The sequence below is a fragment of the Lissotriton vulgaris genome, chromosome 2_2 (genome assembly GCF_964263255.1).
Source record: "Lissotriton vulgaris chromosome 2_2, aLisVul1.2, whole genome shotgun sequence".
Taxonomy (NCBI): domain Eukaryota; kingdom Metazoa; phylum Chordata; class Amphibia; order Caudata; family Salamandridae; genus Lissotriton; species Lissotriton vulgaris.
The window spans coordinates 138,593,455-138,615,348 of record NC_141688.1 but is presented as its reverse complement, the minus strand read 5'-3'; positions in this window follow the sequence as shown (position 1 = coordinate 138,615,348).

Genomic DNA, 21,894 nt, shown 5'->3' with positions numbered 1-21,894 from the left:
GATGACGGCTGAAATGCAAGAAACCGGTCCCAGGATGCTTGTTTCCGGTCCAGGAAATACATGGCTTTGGCAGTTCGGGCTGGACTGTTCCCATGAGGCACAGGGTCAGACTGAGTTGCATATGGCCATGTCTGAACTGGGGTGTCTGAGTGAGCTAAAGATTGGTGATGGATTAAACACAGATCAGTTGACTGGGGGTAAGTGTTTGATTTGCTCAAACGCTCTGTCCATCATCCCCTTTTGTATCTCTCCAAAAGAAATCCAGCAAGTACTTGTAGCCAAAGAAATTCAGAAAGTACTTGTAGCCAACACATGTTTCATCTTATGGTAAATCTATCTTTGACTTTAATCGGAACTACAATACAAATAATAGCCAACCTCACTTTTATATGATCATTGTCTTAACTTGATAACAAATATTATCACAGTGATTATGAGTATTATTTGTGCTAATATGATATCAATCATACAACCCACACGTCCATGAAACATTTAGAGTGAAAACCAAAATGTAAAGTTGAATATAAGTGTAAGGTGTTAGTTCATATCACAACAGTGCTCCATTCTCATGGTCCCTCCAAAGCAACCATCATTTCACCAATGTGAGCATGTCATGTTTCTCCCCGCATTGACTTAACCCTATATTCAACAACGTCCACTGATCAACATTACGGTATAGAGACAGAATATTGAGTTGTAAATGTCGACTTGCACTAATATCGAGTTGGAATTATCGATAATTTATATTTATATATAATTTATAATTACACAATTTCAATAACTAATTTTACAGTAATACATTTATACCAATTTAACGGCAAGTTATTAATTAATGTAAAAAAACAATATTTACCACCATTTATCACTATAAACCCACAAATCATAATCAAATTGTTTACACAATTGCCATATTTAAATTGTAATTAATTAATTAGTATTAATTAGCACATATTTAATTAATTATAAATAAATTACCTCCCACCCTATTCCCCTATAAACCCCACCACCCATTCCTAACAACATGACACAATTAACATAATTAATTAACAATGAATTAATTCATTGATACAAAATAAGAATCACATTATAAATAAGTATTAATTCCCACAATTAACACTATAAAATAAAAGTAATTAAATATTATATACAAATATTAATACATTTAATACATTTAAATTACTTCCCACCCTACTCCCTTAACAACCTACACCCCCCCCTACAACAGTGACACAATTAGCATAATTACCAATTAATTATTAAAAATTAACAACCAATTAATAAATACTTAATAATACATTAATTCCCACAATGAACAGTGTACATCATTAAATAAATAAATGTTGATTATTAAAAAAGAATAATGTTATTATTATTAATTTACTTCCCACCCTTTTCCCCTCTAAACCCACTCCTAATTATTTCATTAATACAAAATAAGATTCACATTATGAATAATTATTAATAAAGTAATTCCCACAATTAACACTATAAAATAAAAGTAATAAAATATTACATAAAAAATATTAATACATTTAATAAATTTAAATTACTTTCCACTCTACTCCCTTAACAACCCACAACCCCCTTCCTACAACAATGACACAATTAGCATAATACCAATTATTATTACAAATTAACAACCAATTAATAAATACTTAATAATACATTAATTCCCACAATTAACAGTATACATCATTACATAAATAAATGTTGATTATTAAAAAAATATATATATTATAATTAATTTGCTTCCCACCCTTTTCCCCTCTAAACCCACTCCTAAAAAAATAACATAATTATCAATTAATTAATTATTAAAAATTAGCAACCAATTATTAATTAAATAATAATGGATGAATTCCCACAATTAACACTATAAAATATGAATTAAATAGATACTAATACATTCAAATTAATATTTAATGTATTATGATTAAATAACTTATACTTAAGGAACACTGTTTATGGTATAATTCCAATTTGACAGAAGGACTCAAAAACAGGTTGACGCGTTTCGAACTCCCCAATGCGGAGTTCTCCTCAGGACCATAAATAGTGTTCATTAAGTAGGAATAATACCCTTGAAATTGCATTCATCACATTAATTATCATCTCTAGGATGTGAAATTGTTTATATGTATAAAGAACCTATATTTTTTTACATTAGGCCCTAAGTATTTTTGTTTTGTGGTATGAGTGTAGATGGATGAAAGGTTTGGCCAGAGTGAAAGTTTGGATGTGTTTTAAATATTGTAAATTGTTTTGTATATTATGATCCAGTTTGTAATGCCTTATTGTATTTTTGTACATACACATAAAAATAGTTTGTTTGCTCATGAAAATAATCTTTTATCCACTAGTGCAAAAATAAATGAATAAACTAGTGACGCAAATTTAAAAAAACGGACCGTTATGTTTGGTTCATAGAGGTGATCTCAAAATAGCCAACTAATATCCAGTACTGGCAGTTGTGGTGTTGTTTAAATACCAACGCCGCAGCACCTTCAGGCGTCCCGCGTTGGAGCAGGAACTGCGCGCTCGTCACCCCCGGTGTGTTTGTAGGGTGAGCAAGCAGGAAGACCACCCAGCCAGCCTTCCATGCGGAGTGGCCCTGGAAGTGACAACCTCCTATCGGGGCGGGTCTCCTGACCGCTACCAGTGGGGGAACTCTACCTGTACGGTCTGCCCCCTCCCAGGGTAGTCCACGCCTGATATGCAGGAGCCAACACAGCAGAGCCCTGCGGCAGCTCCGGGCCGGGTCCAGTCCCCCCTCGCAGCTCCGCCAGGTGCGAGAATCTCTCGTCGCCGCTGCGCAGGCGGGCCTATCCACCTCCCTTAGGCCTCTCTTCCTGCTTTTGCAAGTCCGGGTTCCAGGTCCCAGCTCCAGACCGCAGAGGGTATGTGCAGCAGTTGATGCCCGCCCTCCGCAAATGCAGGACCTTCTCTGCGGCAGGCGGCCCAATCTAAGCCGCAGGAGCGCCTCGGGCTGTGGAACGATCGCTCAAAGCACCCACCTCGCAGGTTCCGGCGCGGCTGTACCACCGGGCCCACCAGGACTCCACCACTGAGCACTGCCAACTCTAGTCCAGTCCTCCACAAGGCTCCAACCATCGCCAGCTCTCAGAACGCCATGTTGCTCTGCCAGCACCCATCCACTGGGCCAGCCGGCCCCAGGGCCGCCGCTGTCATGAAGGTATCTTCTGCGGTGCTAGACAGGAGAATCTGCAGGGGTCCACTCGTGGCGGAGGTCGGTCGCCCCGCCTCCCCAGACCCCGGCAACACGTCCGCCGGATGCGTGGGGCACCCGTGTCACAAGCGGCACCGCACCAGGTCAGGGTCCCGGCATCAGCACCCGCCCAAGGCCGCTCCACCGCTCCGGGCCGGGGGGAAGCCGCAGTCAATCCCCAGATAGCCGAGGGACAGTCAGGGCACTCACACACTGCACGGCGGGGCAATGGGTGCAGCCAGCAGGCCGCGGGTGGGCTCCGCTGGTGCTGCTTTATGTACAGTTTATGGAGATAGTGGGTGGGCTCTGCTTTACGTCTTTCACAAGGGGGTCACCACAGGCTCACGCGGCCCCCCAGGCGCTTCTCGTCACCCACTGTACAATGTACCACCAGCTCGCCCGCCAGACGCCAGAGCCTCCTCCGTCTGGTCGTTCGAAGCGGCGGTACCTCCAGGTGCCCTCCGGGTACAGGCTGGGCACGTCCGCCTCAGGTGCACTCGAGGACGGGAAATCACCACTGGCTGCGGTCCCAATCAAGATGGCCGGGGTCCCCACGCGGAGCATCTCTCTTCCTGTCTTGCAGTCGCCCAAGCCGTCCGTTGGCGCCAGGAAGAGTGCTCGGGTGGCGCACTGGAGCAGGGCGCCCAAACAGGGCCGGGGCCACCCCCGGAGGAGTCCTATCTGCAGGATAAAGGAGAGATCGGCCCAGAGCTCACGGCTCAGGCGTCCATTTTCGTTGGCGATCTAGCTACGCCCCCCAACACTTTCCTACTGTTGCTCTCACCGGAGTGGGAATAGTAATTTTTTCACGTCCTCTATCCAACACTTTCCCTACTATTGCTCTCATTGAAGTGAGAATAGTAAATTATTCCCCACCACTATCCAACATTTTCCCTACTGTTGCATTCGCAGGAGTGGGAATAGTAATAGATACCCATTCGCTATTTAACACTTTGCCTACTGTTGCACTAGCTCGAGTGAGAATAGTAATTTTTACTTCTCTGATATGCGACATATTCCCTACTGTTGCATTAGTTGGAGTGGGAGTAGTAATTATTACCCCTCCGCTATCCAACGGTTTCCCTACTGTTGCTCTCGCAGGAGTGGGAAGATTAATTTATACCCATCCGGTATCCAACACTTTCCCTACTTTTGCACTCGCTGTAGTGGGAATCGTAATTCTATCCCCTCCACTATCCAACCTTTTCCCTACTGCTGCACTAGCTGGAGTGGGAATAGGTTTTTGTCTCCATCGCTATCCAACATTTTCCCTACTGTTGCACTTGTAGAAGTAGGAATAGTAATTTTTACCCCTAGCGCTATTCAACACTTTTTCTACTGTTGCTCTCGCAAGAGTGGGAACAGTATTTTTTACCTATCCGATATTCAACACTTTCCCTGCTGTTGCACTAGCTGGAGTTGGATGAGTAATTTTTACTTTTCCACTATCCAACATATTCCCTACTGTTGTACTCGTTGGAGTGGGAATAGCAAAACTTACCCCTCCACTATCCAACACTTTCCCTACTCTTCCTCTCACAGGAGTGGGAATATTATTTTTGTCACTTCCACTATCCAGCACTTTCCCTACTGTTGCACTCACTGAAGTGGGAATAGTAAATTATTCCCCTCCACGTTACATCACTTTCCCTACTGTTGCATTCACAGGAGTGGGGATAGTTATTTATAACCCTTCGCTATCCAACACTTTCTCTACTTTTGCACTCACTGTAGTGGGAATAGTAATCTTTCCCCTCCGCTATCCAAGACTTTCCCTACTGTTGCACTTGCTGGAGTGGGAACAGTAATTTTATCCCCTCCTCTATCCAGCACTTTCCCTGCGGTTGCACTAGCTGGAGTTGGAATAGTAATCTTTACTCCTCCGCTATCCAAAATATACCCTACTGTTGCATTAATTGGAGTGAGAATAGTAATTTTTACCCCTCCCTATCCAACACTCTCCCTACTGTTGCTTTCTCAGGAGTGGGAATAGTAATATATACCCCTCTGCTATCCAACGCTTTCCCTACTGTTGCACTAGCTGGAGTGGGAACAGTAATTTTGACTCCTCAGTTATCCCACACATTCCCCACTTTTGCACTTGTTGGAGTGGGACTAGCGATTTATACCCCTCCGCTATTCAACACATTCCCTACTTTTGCACTAGCTGAAGTGGGAAGAGTAATTTTTATTCCTCAGTTATCCAACACATTCCCTACTGTTGCACTTGTTGGAGTGGGACTAGTGATTTATATCCCTCCTCTATCTCTATCCAACACATTTCCTACTGTTGCACTAGCTGGAGTGGGAAGAGTAATTTTTACTCCTCCGCTATTCAACACACTCCTACTGTTGCACCTGCGGGAGTGGGAATACTAATTCTTTCCACTTCGTCATCCAACACTTTCCCTAATGTTGCAATTACTGGAGTGGGAATAATAATGTTATCCCATCTGCTATTCAACATTTGTCCAACTGTTGCACTAGCTGGAGTGGGAAGAGTAATTTTTGCTCTTCAGCTATCCAACACATTCCCTACTGTTGCACTTGTTGGAGTGGGACTAGTGAGGTATACCCCTCCCCTATCCAACACATTCCCTACTGTTGCACTAGCTGTAGTGGTAATAGTAAGTTTTACCGCTGCGCTATCCATCACTTTTCCTACTGTTGCACACGCTGGAGTGGGAATACTAATTTTTTCCACTTCGCTATCCCACACTTTCCCTACTGTTGCAATCACTTGAGTGGGAATAATATTCCCATCTGGTATCCAACACTTTCCCTACAATTGCATTCACTGGGGTGGGAATGCTTATTTTTACCTCACCAACACTTTCCCTACCGTTGCACTCTCTGCAGTGGGAATAGTAATTTTTCCAACACTTTCCATACTGTTGCACTCAATGTATTGCAAAATGTAGATTTAAAAAAAATATATATATTTTAATATTTTAATTTATAACAGATTGTTTTACATTAATTTATATCATTTTAAAATTATTTAAGATTATTCATTGTTTTTAAGTAAATATATATATATATATTATATTTTATGTATGTATGTTTTTCTTGAATAAAATGTCTTACTTATAATTGTCACAGTTTGGAAATAAATCTGAATATTTTCTCTAATGAAACATTTATTATTTATTTTATTTTACATTATTTTTTATAAATATAATAAAAATGATATGTTGTATATCGATATTTTTTACAACAATTTTATTTTTCCGATATTTTGTATTTACAATTATAAATATGGGTTGGTCGATATTTTTGACAATGACATTCATGTCTCGTTATTTGCGGAGGTCGATATTGTGGTGGTCGATATTCGGTCAGTAATCCTATTTGTGCATTATTATTTCCTATGCGGACAAGAAAATATATTTAGTAATCTAGTAATAACTGAAATCAAATGCATACTATAAGACTTAAACAAATATCAAAAAGGTATTTATCTCTGTAACTAAAAAATGAATTTGCATTTGTCATTTCTGACATAACTGCCTTCACTGTATGAAGGCCATATTGGACCAATATTTTTAATTTACCGAGGAGCAACACCTCTAGTCTCAGCTCGCTGTTATCATGCGTCATACCGCTCATTATAACAGTCAATTGATACACTCGGCATGAGCTAATCTCACACATCTTTTACTTATTTGTCTGTAATAAAATCTCAGGACAATTTCAAAATCTTTCTATAATTGTTTTAATTATAACAGCTACAATATGTTCTTCATGATAGAATGCAGTCAGGAAAGGGTTGTGTTTCTGGATGTTGAGCTTTATATTTGTGGAGACAAAAATAATAGTAGGATGGATAGAAACACTGTGTGCTGCAACTCTTTAGTTCATGCCAGTAGCTCGCATCTTAGAAGTCAAGTTAACTCAATACCTTTTGGAGAGATATTAAGAGCGAGACGTAACTGTAATGAAGATGTGGAATTCTTACAAAGATATGACAAAGCTAAAATTTTGAGGACTAGCAGGAGGTCCCAAAGACTGGAAAATAGTGATACATGTATGCAAATAATGCAACCAAGAACAAAAAGGCACTGGTGAGATTGATTACAAGTTATCACTCATCTTCACATAAAGTGTATACCATACTTATACGACATTGACACTTACTCATCACGGACTGGGCACCACAACCTTTTCTGACAAACCATCCTAGGGTTACCTATTGCAAGGGTAGAACACTAGATAATATAGTTAGCCCTAGATACCCTACACAACAGGCAAGTGAAATGTGGTTACATAAACAAATGTGGGCATTGTAACATGTGTAGACTGGCTATCAGTGGTGTGACAGAGTTTAATTACAATGACTCATGAAACTTCACCATCCCTACAAATATTGATAGTACCACTGGATTTGTTTTTTATGTTCTTATTTGCAAATGTGGAAAAATAAATTTGGCGAGTACAAGTAGGCCATTGAGTAGGCCATTGAGGGATCGCATCTCAGAACATTTTTAAAACAAGGAAATGAGAAATATCCTATAGTGACACAATCAAAATATTGTGTGCCTCAAGATATGCATCTGAGCTTTACTTTCCATTGGATTCAGTCTGTGCAGAATGATGGAAGGGGTGGAAATAGTGTACTGAGACTACGACAATGTGTATCCCGATGGAAAATGCAACTGCATGCAGTGGAAAAGGGTCTAAATATAGATCACAAACTGCAGTATTTTCTGAGCCTTTGAATCGTATGAATGAGCTATTGATATTTCTTTCCTTTAACCTTCACATCCTCCACATCCTTTTCTCTGCCTTTATTGTTTCTGATCTGAATTTAGAGAAATAATTGAGAATTTGGATTACACCGCAATGTTAACTTATATATCTGCTGGAATTTGGGACAGACTACTCTGGGTATTTCATTTATGAAATTTACCTTTAAAAAATATTTGTATATGTAATTTGTATAGCAAATAGGGTAGGAATTATAAGCAGCAGGAAGGATTCCAAACTTAATGAGTGAACTGAAGTTAATAACTTGGAATGTAAATGGGCTACGAACCAGAGCAGAGCTATGACGTTATGATATTACAAGAAACACATCTCCTAAAAGATGAATGGCTTGAAGCTATAAAATACGAGAATTGGACTGGTGCAGCTGTTTGTAAAAATCAAACATGCAATATTAAGGGTGTTGCCATCATTATTAGAAAATCACAGTTCTGGAAGCAGGTAGGACAATTAGCAGATGGAAGAGGAAGGTGGGTCATAGCAAACAGAAAAATCAGAGACACTGCCATCACTGTGGCGGGATACTACGGCCCTAATATAGATGACCCTGCGCCTCTCCACTTGCTATACACGCAGTTATTACTACAATCTGCACCAATTATTTTAGGAGGTGATTATAATATTTTATTAGATCCTTAAAAAGATAGGCATCCCCCAGACAGAGTCCTAAACTTTCCCAAGACGCAAGAGTTCTTGATTAGGCTTAAAAACGATCTAGGTCTAATTGATATTTGGAATCTGAAAGGAGACCAAATAAAAAGAATTCACTTTTAGAAACTATAAATATGGCCATGCCGCAAGAATAGATTATTTTTTATTTGATAAACTCCTAAGTAATAGTGGTAAAAAAGTCCAACATCTGCCTGCACACTTGTCGGACCACTCGCCGGTACAACTAAATATTAAGCTTAAGTCAGGGCAGGGCGAGAGAAGATGGACCTTGGGCCGGACGCTTCTTTCAGATCAAGATGTCATTAATGAATTAAGATCTACAACGGAAAATTACTTCAAAGAAAATGGTGAAGGGGAAGTTTCTAATATGTTAGTCTGGGACACTTATAAAGCCGTGCTCAGAGGCACATTAGCAGGTTTAGCAATAGGTAAAAATAAATCAAAAAAGCTTAAAATATCTCAAATAGAAGCTGAAATTCTAGAGAGACAAGCTACTTTAGAAACCTCAACCTCGGAAGTAGACCAGAACAACTTAAAAAACAAATAAATGAACCTGAAACAGGAACTTGTCTCAGACTTAGAGGAAAAAATAAGGAAGAGGTGGCAAGCTAGTACCCTGTCAAAATATGAATTTGGGGGGAACAGTGGTAAATTGTTAGCCTGGAAGCTTAAAACTGACCGAAACAGATAGAAGATAACTGCCATTCATAAGGAAAATGGTGGACAAATAATGGAAGATAAGGTAGGCATTGAATTAGCGTTTGAACACTTTTTTAAGGCCTTATACGAGGAAGATCTATTACCCTCTCCTATAGCAATAGATACATATCTTTATAAGTCATGTGTCATGAAGTTAGATGCAGATTCTTGCAAAAACCTAAATGCAGCTATAATTTTACAGGAGGTCCTGGAGATAATCATTAATCTTAAAAGAAGTAAAGCAGCAGGGCCGATTCCATACCTAATGAGCTCAATGTAGTTTTGAAAGATTGTCTCGCACCAAGACTAACTGATCTTTTCAACGTTATCTTTATGGAGGGCCTTTCAATACCTAAATCCTGGAACGAGGCAACAAACAGTTTGAAATTAAAACCTGGTAAAGACCATCTTCTTTGTGAATCATATAGACCAATCTCACTTCTCAACATAGATTAAAACATTTTCACTCAGGTTTTGGCAAAAAGATTAGGCTGACAAGCTTATTCATAAGAATCAGAAGGGATTTATTAAAAGGAGGCAGCTGCATGATCTTACGCATCAACTGATCGGAGCCATTGATCTAGCAACACATGAGAAGGTCCCCCTAGCAATATTTACTTTTGACGCGGCTAAGGCATTTGACTGAGTTAATTGGGCATATTTACAAAAAGTCATTTTTCACAATAACCTAGGCCAGAATTTTTTTAGCTAACATCTACCCAGCACCATCAGAGAAAAATCTTATTAATGGAAGCACCTCAAATAGTTTCCAAATTAAAAGAGTTCCTAGGCAGGGGTGCCCCCTTTCTCCTCATCTCTTTAATTTATATATAGAGCCGATAGCCAATACGTTAAGGACATCGGAGGAGATTATCCTCTTTAGTTTTAATAGCTGGGTTTTAAAGGTGGCACTATATGCAGACGATTTGATGATTTATTCTAATGATTTAAACAAGTCATTTGATAGCATAACCAACATACTTGTTTTGGGGAAATTTCCAGTTATCAAATAAACCAGCATAAGACTGAGGTGATGCTTTGGAACTTACTAACACCACGATTTGAGTCCAAAAGAAAAATCAAATATCTTGGGATTCCAGTCTTGAAAAGTATTGACGACATAGCCAAGACCAACTTAGAGATAAAAGCTAAAGAGATGAGGAAACTACTGAAGTCCTGGAGTTGCTTATCTCTTACCTTCATGGGGAGGGTCAATGTAATAAAAATGGTCATCCTTCCAAAATTCACTTTTGTTTTTAATATGAACCTCCTGGAGTTTGATTTACGATGTCTGAAAAAATACTGGGTGAAATAAACTCCTTCATTTGGGCATCCAAAGTGTCAGTATAGCATGGAAGAAGCTGACCCAGAGGAAGAACCAGTGTGGAACAGCTAGCCCAGACCTTATGTCCTATTGCAAAGCCTTCCAGTTTAAGAATGTACAACATCTTTTTCGGGAATATGAGTTATACCCTTCCTACTGGAAAGCAGTGACCATTGTTTATATAAGTTTGGCCATCAAAAGTTTTTCAAAAAAATTAGGGTAAAAATGCCAAGAGCAGCCTTTAAATTATGGTCAGATATAAGTAAACTATGGCAGTATCCATACTATAGCCCCCAAGCACCGATATGGAACTCTCCAGGAAAACCAGAATGTCTGAGAGACTTATTAGCACTTCCATTGAAAAGGGCAGGAATAATTAAGTGGGGAGAGTTATAGGATTTTGGTGAATTAAAATCATGGGGCGAACTTCTGGAGAGGATGAAGGATGAATTATCAAGGTTCAAATTTTATCAGCTGTCTAGCTGGGCTAAAGATCATGCGCCTTGGTCAGACCACATAGGGATTCTAGATCACGAACTTCATAAGGACTCTGGGAAAAAAGAAGTTTCAAATTGGTACTGCCACTTGGTGGAGAAGAAGGAAGCCGAAAATTACATCGCAGATCATAATTGGAAGAAGCTCTTCCCAGCTCAAGACTTGAAACAAGCAAGTTTCCTGCACGTTTTTATGGCATATTAAAAGTTATCAAAAATGAATACCCATGTGATCAAGAAATGTCCAAAATGTGGCGAGAGGAAAGCCAACGACATCCAACATCCATTATGTTTCATTTTTGTCATCACCTAGACACATTTTGGAGTGATATTGGTAAGATTATTGGTGAAAGTTTAAACTCATCTATCAAGGTAAGAACCATTAATGTTATTTTTGGCATATTAGATACCAATAAATCCAATACTATTTTAACAAAGAGCCAGAAACATCTCTTGTTTACACTTAAACTAGTTGCTAGACGCGAGATCTGTATTAATTGGATTCTCCCCTCGCCCCTGAAGGTAGAAGACTGGGTTTGATCAGTTGGTAAATTCAGGAATTTGGACAGTCTTAGAGGGGAAGGCAAGCGCACAGAGTATTGGGGTCTGTGGGACACATATAGAAGGTAGGATAGGAAGGGATGTCCAATGATTCAAACCAACGCGATCGTGAACCTCGTGAGTTTTTACAGGGGCTGGGATAGTGACGTATAAACACATGTAAAGATGGTAATCTGTTGCTATTAAGGCATGGTATCCACCTCATCCCCGAGGGCGTTCAGTAAGAGGTGACCCTATTTCTTTCACACTAAGATTTCATAAATGAGGACAATAATTTCTTTTTTTTTTAAATGAAATTTACCTTTGCGACATCTTGAGTAATGGTTTTAAAGTAGAACGTGTGGTCAAATTACTGACGTCTTACTGCATGCTTTTTTGGAACATGTCCATGAATATGTGTATGTGGACTTGCCTGTTGAGCAAACAAGATGAGAACTAAATGAGGCTGATCTTAAAGCTGGAGTCCATCAAATCATTTTCCACATATATGGAAATAGTTCAATTGCTATTTACAATGATGAGATGGCAGGGAAGAAGGGTAGGTTATTTACATAAGCGGTTTTATGATGGATATGATGAACTGGAATATTGTGCAAGTTTACTTGAGTAGAAGACAACTATATGTTTTTTTAAAATATTTAGGTGATTTGGACCATTGGGTCGTTTTTATTGTTTTGGTGTATATGGTAATGTTTTTACTATATATTATATCTACTGGGTTGGTTGAAATAAGCATATTGATCCCTTTTTGACAGAGATAGGGCGATATGCCTATTAAAATGCTGACTGGCACGCATTTATGAGGATTCTGGGCCAGCGTTTGAAATGTATTACATTAATGGCACAATTGCAGCATAGTGTGACCTATCAAGGTTTGATTTTATGGATTCTTCTTTGCTTCCATGATGTTAAATTATATTTATTGTTTACTCACAGTGGTCGAAGTGGGTGTGTTTGCCCGGGCATGTGGTGCCCCTACTTTTAAAATTCAATACAATCTATTCCCCTACTATTTTATTGTAAAGATACCTCCCAGGATGGCAGAAATAGCCAAGGCCTATAAATAGTCTCTGTCATTCTTGCTGTTAGGGGATCGGCGCCCCCTCTTTTTGTTCTTCCTCTTCCTCCTATTCCCTATTTCTGTTTCTGTCTCTCGCCTGCTCACGTGCAGAAAACTGTGACTACAAGAAACGGCTCTTACGCTTTTTTTCTCTCATTTCCTTCATTTGTTCCCCTGTGAAATGGATCCAAAAAAGAGGAGACACTTTTGATGGAAATGTCATCTTTTTCTGACATTTTGCTATTGCAAAGTGCAGCCTCTGGAAGGAAAGAAAGAAAGAAAGATTCAAAAACAAAAAAAGAAATAAATAACTTACTAAAGCAAGACAGAGTGGTCGCAAAGTGGTCAGATTGGTTTTATTCACATGCAAACACATTAGCACCACTTAACAGAGTTTGCCAGTGAAGAGCTCCTTTTGTTTTCTTGTCTTTCTTTGAACAGCATTATTTTTTACCAGGTGGGGAAGTGCAGCATTCCTGGAGGTAGTGCAATACCTGGTTGATGCATGGAGTGGAATACATTTCATGTGAGCCTAATCAACTGTTTTCCTTTTTTCAGTTTATAAAATGTGTAGGGATGTGGTCTTTTTAAACCATACTGTTTACGTTTGGTAAGGATATAAGCAATGGACATTGAAACAGGTCACTTCCAGGCCCTGTAGTCATTTCCTTAACTTTCCAGGCAAAAACACTCATTGATTTCTCAATAATGAGTGTAAACGTGTTAAGGTTACCATGTTTTTCCTGCTTACATTTTACATGCTATGCTTTACTTAATCTTGCATTCTCTATAAGAGTTTGCTTTTTCCAGGATATTGTTACTTTTTTCCAAGCAGCCTATTACTGTTGCCCCCTCCTGCACAGCAACAATCGCCAATGCAGAATACATAGAAGTTGCAATGCGTGCCAGAGTGCCTGTGTTGGCGCTAGACAGATGCAATTAGTGCAAGCGCAGGATGAAATGCAGCACACATTGAAACAGCAAAAACTAGGAGAAATAAAGCATTTCTACTCATTTCTCCAGGATAAGAGCATTTTTTTTTGGTCTTACTTTTTGTGCTACCCTATATTCACGCCACCCTTGTAAATATGGGTCAGCATCAAAATCATTGGGTGTTGTGGTTAAACGCCCACTGCAACACCCATTACCCTTCCCTTTCATTCTATGTGTAGCATGAAAGGGTGCCTTATTTACAAGACAGTATTAAGCCACGTTACAAGTGATGTTTTGGTGGCAGTTGGGGTCTGTTAATATGTCCCCTGGTGTCTGAGCACCAGCAAGTGGACCCTAGCAGTTGCATGGGTGAGTCAACTCTGAAAGTCTGTCCACCAAAATCCATACTGAAGTTCACCTCCACAATTGTGGGCAGGCCTACGGAGCAGCACACTCTAGAGCAACAGTGATTCTGTCACTGAGGTCATGGGACTCTTGAGGCCAGTCCATCGCACCCATTGCTGCCTCCATTGCCCTTGTTTAAGCAGTAGTAGTGCAATTCACCAGGGACTGCCAAATCAGCATTTGTACACACACTAAAGGAAGTTTGCACACTTCATTGTCTGTATGCTTCATGTACAAACACTTTTAACATATGCTACCTGTTATGGGGCTATTGCAATTATGCTGCAATTGAAGACAAAATTGTTTCCCACTAAGTTTTTGACTAAATTATGCAACAAAAAATGGCTGTAGTGTAATGAGGTACATTTTCTGACTGTTGACTATTATTTTGACATTTTTACACATACCAACAGTCTCTGCAAAGATTTTGCCTCATTAATACCAGTGTAACATACAAATGCAGCACTGATAAAGGTGACCAGTTCACTTTTTCGAAGGGCCCTCCAATTCGCAGAAACACAAGTTACATGTTTAGTGATTATTGACCCATTTGAGCTACAAACAATTGTTCGTTAAAATCTCTGGATTATGCAGCAGATGATGTATTATGTGGCAAATATGGCAGAGCCATAACTACGTGGAAAACATTTGCAAACTAGGATATTTTTGCCATTCATATTTGAACTGCTCTTGTTAAAAAAGGGAGAAGTGCTGATGACAGTAGTTGCAGGCCTCAGAGAAAAATGGCTTGTGATTCCACTTTTAGGCATATTTGGGACATTCTGTGATTAGAAATTTATCCCACTTTGTGAATGTGCTTACATGTCAATAACTCATAATAATCCATAAATAAACATGAGTATCTGTTTGTTAAATAAAATAATGTAATAAGCTGTAACTGGTCATTGAAATGCCAAATAAGTACTAAAAATTTGGATGTTTTGCTCTTTCTGACCACACCTCAGACTCCACCCACTGACCCAATCCTCTGGTTATTCCCACCCTCTGATTCTCCTCCCACGGTTTATCTACTTTTTTTTCACCACTTAGATGCCAATAAACACTATAGTTCATCCTCGTTGTTCATTACTCCAAATTAGGGTATAAAAAGATACTACAAGATAACGAGGATATGGCACACCAGTATTCACGGGTATTGCTTCTGTGCTGCTAAATTACATTTTGATGTTTACCCATACTAGGATGGTGTTGGTGTAGGACACCCAAACTTACGATGGTCCGACTTCATTACGTATTATTCCAAATTTCGGTGTAAAAAGACATTACAAGATGACGTGGATGTATTGGTTAGGAGTACACTCTGGTTGGGTACGAAAGATTACAGGTTAGATGTGAGGATAATGGATCTTCGACGGGAAACACTGATGGTGCTTAGCCATATATTGGATTTGAAACCTTTAATCTTCGATAATGTCTAAGATGATGGATAAACTTATGGTCATGAGCTTGAGGCAAACTATATGGTGATTTTACATGTTATGGAGTTTGTAGATACACAACGCCAAGTTAACACATCATTTTACTGACTTTTGGCAATATTGTGACAAACATGCTCTCACAAAGACTAAACTATGCATATTTTATAGAAATTGCAAATCTTGATGATGTCAGGTAGTCTTGAATTCTTACATTTGGAATGCTTATAAGATCTTCCCTTTTGACATATCAATTTCATTTAACTAATGACATGTTTTAATCATGAAGGCAGTCCTGCCAGTTATTCAGTCCACTGGTGGGTTGGTGAAGATTTGATATTTGATTTAGGTTTTTTGTATTTGATAAAATTGTTTAAACTAAAGGATCACATTCTGGGTTTCTCATTTATGTTCCCTTGTTTTACTCACAAATAGAGCGGGCCTTATTCACCGAGCAGTTGCCGGGTGAGGTGAGGCTTACTCCCACAGATAGCTGGGTGAGTACTTCAATCACTATAAAAATACAATCAATTTATCAGCCACTTTTTGGGCTATTGCTGTTGATTTATTTTTAGATTCTCTTTTGCTCATAAGGTCTTTGTTTCATCTACCAGCAAAATATATCCTTCACTTTCACTTTTAGGAAAGAAGACTACATACCTACCTACCATCTAGCACAGATTAAATTCAGTTCTGGTAGGGTGGTTCATGACCACGGATGTATTCATTTTCTTTGATATTTTGTTACACATTGTTTAATATTTCAGTAGTATACTACCCTGACTAGGTCCTGACGAAAGCCGGTGATTGTTACCCTTACTGCTGAAACATGTTGACCTTACCCATTGCCATAAGATAGTTATTTTTTCCATACTATCAGGTTGTTTCTAAACCTGCGATAAACGCTGCGCTTTAGGCTGCAGGTGTGTGCTCGTCTTGCTGCTCATTTTAAAAGCTGATTTTGAATTTGTATTGTGTTCTGTGCTTGAGGGAACTAGAGCTTGGCAACTTACTTACCTGTTTCTTCAACGCTCTTGACCCCGTTCCGCCCCGGCATTGTGCCGTTTGTGCGGAGGGTCGTTTAGCCGAGCGCCATTTCCTGCTCCTGACACCACTTCCGCCCTGCCCCTCCACCTCGCAGGTTAGCGGTCTAGTGGCTGCAGAATTCTTCCTATTTTAGGCGCGACAGCTGCACCTTTCTTTTGATAAACGCAGCGATTTAAGCTGCGGGTGGGTGCTCGTCTCCCTGCTCACTTTAAAAGCTGATTTTAAAAGTTGTGTGAAAATTAAATTTTGATCGTGCAAATTTGTATTGTGTTCTATGCTTGAGGGAACTAGAGCTTGGCAACTTACTTACCTGTTTCTTCAACGCTCTTGACCCCGTTCCGCCCCAGCATTGTGCCGTTTGTGCGGAGGGTCGTTTAGCCGAGCGCCATTTCCTGCTCCTGAAACCACTTCCGCCCCACCCCTCCACCTCGCAGGTTAGCGGTTTAGTGGCTCACTTCCTGGTCTGTATAACTTGGTGGCCTGGCGGAAACGCAGCGGACGAGTGCAGCGGGCGCGCCGTCTTCTTGCCGAAGTTGCACCTAAGTTAAGCCCGTCTGCGCCCGTCCGTGGTCGACCGGGCCCTGGGGCCTGTTATAATGCCCAGTTCATCACCTATTCCTCTGCTGATTTCCTAATGTTCCGCCGCTCGGTGCCCCTTCAGGCCCGCGCTGCAAGGGCAGCCCAGGATTGTGGCATATTTGTTCCTTCTGATATTTCTGTATCAGAGATTCCCTCTCTGTGTACTGAGCCGATACCATCTCGCCGTAAAATGGTAACATCAGGGGCTACTCCATTGACCATGATTTACCTTAATACTCGGTCAATGGTGAAACATCAGCTCGAAATTTTCCAGCTGCTGGACAATAGAGCTGTGGATATCCTCCTCTTATCTGAAACCTGGCTGGCTGAGGACTCAGTCCCTGATATCCTTGCTGCTATCCCAGCCGGGAAAGCTGGGGGAGGGGTGGCAGCCATCATTCGCTCCCAGCATATTTTTACAACCTTAGCTAGTGCCGTGCTCCCCAAAACGGAAAGTCTCATTCTCAAATTCTTCTCTCCCAGGTCCTCTTTCATTTGTGTCCTTGCGTACAGACCCCCGACCAGATGCCCTTTTTCCCTCAACAGTTTGGCGACCTTATCTCCCAACTTATTATTAACCATGCTAAGGTTATCATTATTGGAGATTTTAATTACTGGCCCTCTGACTCCCGGGAGAGTCGCCTCTCGGAGGAATTCTCTGATCTTTTATCAGGTTTGAATTGTTGTCAATATGTCAAAAAACCCACACACTGCAAGGATCACATCTTAATGTTAATATGTTAATATTCATTTATTAAGCGCTCGTACGCCCAAGGGCTTCATGGCGCTATAGGAGGGAACACAGCACAACGGTTAAAAATAGAGATAAAGCAACTCAGCAGTAAGCCTGGGAGAATAGCCAGGTTTTGAGAGAGTGTCTAAAGCTCAGAATGTTACCGCTCAGTTTCATTTGAAGAGGAAGGGAGTTCCAGAAGGTGGCTGCAAGGTGATCAAACAGCAACCGCCTAGAGGCTTCCTCTTGTAAGAAGGGACACTCAAAAGGGATTTGTGAGCGGACCGAAGATTGCGAGAAGGATCGTATCTGATGAACAGATCTCTGATGAACTTAGGGCCAGAGTCATTTAGGGACTTAAATAAAATGCACCCTGTTTTGAAAGCAACTCGCTGCTCAACAGGCAGCCAATGTAGCTGTTTCAACCCTGATCTAATGGACTGCCTTTTAGAAAGGTTCAGAATAAGTCTGGCAGCCTGGTTTTGGACCAGCTGGAGGCGTTTTAACTCTCCAATTTGGAGCCCAAGGTAGAGGCTGTTGGAGAAGTCTAGTCGCGACAGGACCAAGGCAATAACAATCTGGGTAAGGGCAGCCGGAGAAAAGAAACAAGCAATTTTCTTGATTTTCTTTAGTTGAAAAAAGCTGGATGACACCACCGCGCCTACCTGTCTTTTCAGGGACAGATCCTCGCTAATAAGTACTCCCAGACTTTTAACTGAAGATGACTTGGAGGGTGGAGCCCCCATGCTTGATGGCCAAAAGCATGGGTTCCAGCTTAGTGCACTCTGCCCAGGCAAGACCAATTCAGTCTTCCCTGGGTTGAGTTTCAAATGATTGCAACTCATCCAACCCTGGATCTGAGACATGGTATTTTGAAATACCTCCACTGAGTCCTTGGTGTTCAAAGGGAAGATGAGTTGCAAATCATCTGCGTAATTAAAGATGGTAACTTTCGCTTTTCTTAAGGAGTACAATAGGGGGCGTAGGTATAAATTAAAAAGTAAAGGTGACAATGATGAGCCCTGAGGTACTCCACAGGTGGTGGATATAGTGGGAGCTGTGAAAGAGCCCAATCTTACAGATTGAGTGCGGCCGGAGATGAATGAACGGATCCAACTCAACGCAGGGCCCCTAAGACCAGCTTGTTCGACACGGTTGACCAAGATGGTATAGTCAACCGTGTCGAACGCAGCCGAAAGGTCCAGTAGCACCAGGGCCTGGTGGATCCCGTTATCCGTGTTCCGCCTCAGGGTATTTTGTACCGCCAGGATGACTGCCTCAGTCGAATGACATGGGCGAAAACCAGCTTGGTTAGGTTCGAGGTATTCAGTTTCTTCGACAAATTTGGACATATTGTCACAGACATGAGCCTCCATGAGTTTAGCACAGTAGGGCAACAGTGATATAGGCCTATAGTTGAGCGGGTCGAGCGGGTTTGCTCCGACCTTCTTTATCAGGGGAATGAGTAGAGCCTTTTTGAGGTTGTTGGGGAATTTACCCTTAGACCAAGTGTGGACAGTGAATCTTGAAATTTCGTCCCCTATAGTGTCCCCTTGCTCTTGGTCAGATCATTGTTTTATTTCTTTTTCCCTTAACCTGACTATTCCCAGTCGCCCCATCCCTACTACCAATTTTTCAACCCGGAACTGGTAGAGAGCCAATCTGGTGGAACTTCAATCTATACTAGCTTCCACAGTCCCTTCGACCTCTGCCTTGGTGGCCCGCCAGGCTTCTCTTCTTGAACAATGGCTGCTGTCTGCCTGCAATATTGTCGCCCCGCTGAAAACTATAAAAACCATGCGCCCCCATGACGCCCAGCGGTGGTTTACGGATCAACTAAGGCTGGATAACTAGCTTTATGCCAGGCTGAGCGCCGCTGGAGGCGTAATTATGATCAACAACTCAAAAATGAGTTTATGGATTGCCTGAAAGCCTATCTTGCTGGGTAAGACAACCTACATTTCCCTAAAAATTATGGAGTCTGCCTCTAAGGCAAAGGATATCTTCTCCATAGTAAATGAGCTCTCTCTGCCAGACCGTGTTACTCCCCAACCCCAACCGACACAAGCTCTGTGCGATTCCCTCAATTCCTATTTCTTTGACAAAATCATCACCATTAAGAACAATATACCCTCGCCTTCATCCTCTTCTCCTCTTCCTTTACCTCCCAAAAATCCCTGTTGTCTGGACGTTTTTCCTCCCATTTCTCTCACGGAGTTTTATTCGCTACTACACAAAGTGAGCTCCGGCTCCCCCAATGATTGCTGCCCTCCCCAAATCCTTAAGGAAATCTTTCTGGCCTGCCCTGACCCTCCACTGGCCCTAGTTAACAACTCGTTGGCTACTGGGGTGGTCCCGGACTCATTTAAATAGGCAGTAGTGATACCGATACTAAAAAAGACCAACGCTGACCCTACGGTTTGAGCAACTACAGGCCCATCTCCCTTCTTCCCTATTTAGGTAAAATTCTGGAGACATATGTCACTCGCTGCCTGAGTGCTTTTATTGAGAGCTCGTCTTTTTTAGATGCCCAGCAAGCCGGTTTCCGGCCGCTCCATTCTACTGAGGCGGTCATTGTGGCTGTGATGGATGCCTTGAGAAAGGGCGCCGACAATAACATCTCGCAGGCACTTGTCCTATTGGATTTGTCGGCGGCCTTTGGCACGGTCCATCATGCAATATTGATCGACCGTGTCAATAATGCCGGCATCCAGGGCGTAGCTCTCGATTGGGTCAGATCTTTTTTGGATAAGCGATCCCAGGCAGCGCACCTGTCTACCTTCCCCGCTTCTTACTCCCCCCTATCTTGCGGAGTCCCACAGGGCTCCGCATTATCTCCTTTGTTATTTAACCTTTACATGCAACCCCTAATAGCCTCTCTCCGCAAATCCTCGGCTACAATCTTTTATTATGCGGATGAGCTGCAGCTAATTTTTCCTATTGACACTTCTCTATCCTCTTTCACTAGCTTCCAAACTACCATGCTTGATATATCGGAATGGATTTATCACAGTCAGCTTAAATTAAATCCCACTAAGACTGAGCTTGTGTTGGTAGGCGGGTCAGCCAACCCATGGAATGCCAGCTTTTGGCCTCCCTCACAAGGGTCTCCACCTTGCCCCGTCAACTCAGTGAAGAGCCCATGGCGTAGTCATTTCTGGTGATTTATCCATGAGGCCTCAGATAAATGCTGTCACATCATCCTGCTTTTTCCATCTGCGTAGGATACGTAAGATCAGTAGGTTCCTCACCAGAGATGCACTTATACTTGTCATCATGGCTCTCGTTACATCCAGAATTGACTATGCCAACACTCTGTATGTGTGAATCCCTGCTAAACCATCTTCACAGGTTGCAGCTGGTGCAAAATCAGGCAGCACACCTAGTTCACCATCAGCCTAAACACAAGCACGTTTTGCCGCTGTTGCGGAGCCTGCACTGGCTCCCGGTGGCTAAGCGCTGCAGCTTTAAACTTGGTTGTACGATATTCAAAGCTCTCTCTGATCAAGCTCCTGCCTTCATCTCTTCTAGTCTGAAGCGATATGTGCCCCTGAGAGATCTCCGCTCCACCTCACACAATCTTCTAGTCATTCCTAAAATCAAACGCAAAAAGCACGGTGGTCTCTGTTTTTCTTTTCTGGCCCCCAAAATCTGGAATTCCCTCCCGACTGCTTTCCGACACTGCCCTACCAATGATTGCTTTCGTAGGATGTTGAAAACCTTCCTCTTTCAGTCAGCGTTCGATTAACCCCTGTTGCTGCCCTCCGCATTTGGTATGAGTGCCATGAAACCGTCTGGTGACCGAGCGCGGTACAAACAATTTTAACATAACATAAACATGACATTTGGACGATTCCGAATAATCATTTTTAGCTCTCACATTCACATTGCAATGCACACCATCAGCACTAACATACTTTGAAAGCACTTTGGCTGACTTTATCAGGAGAGAAAGGTCGAG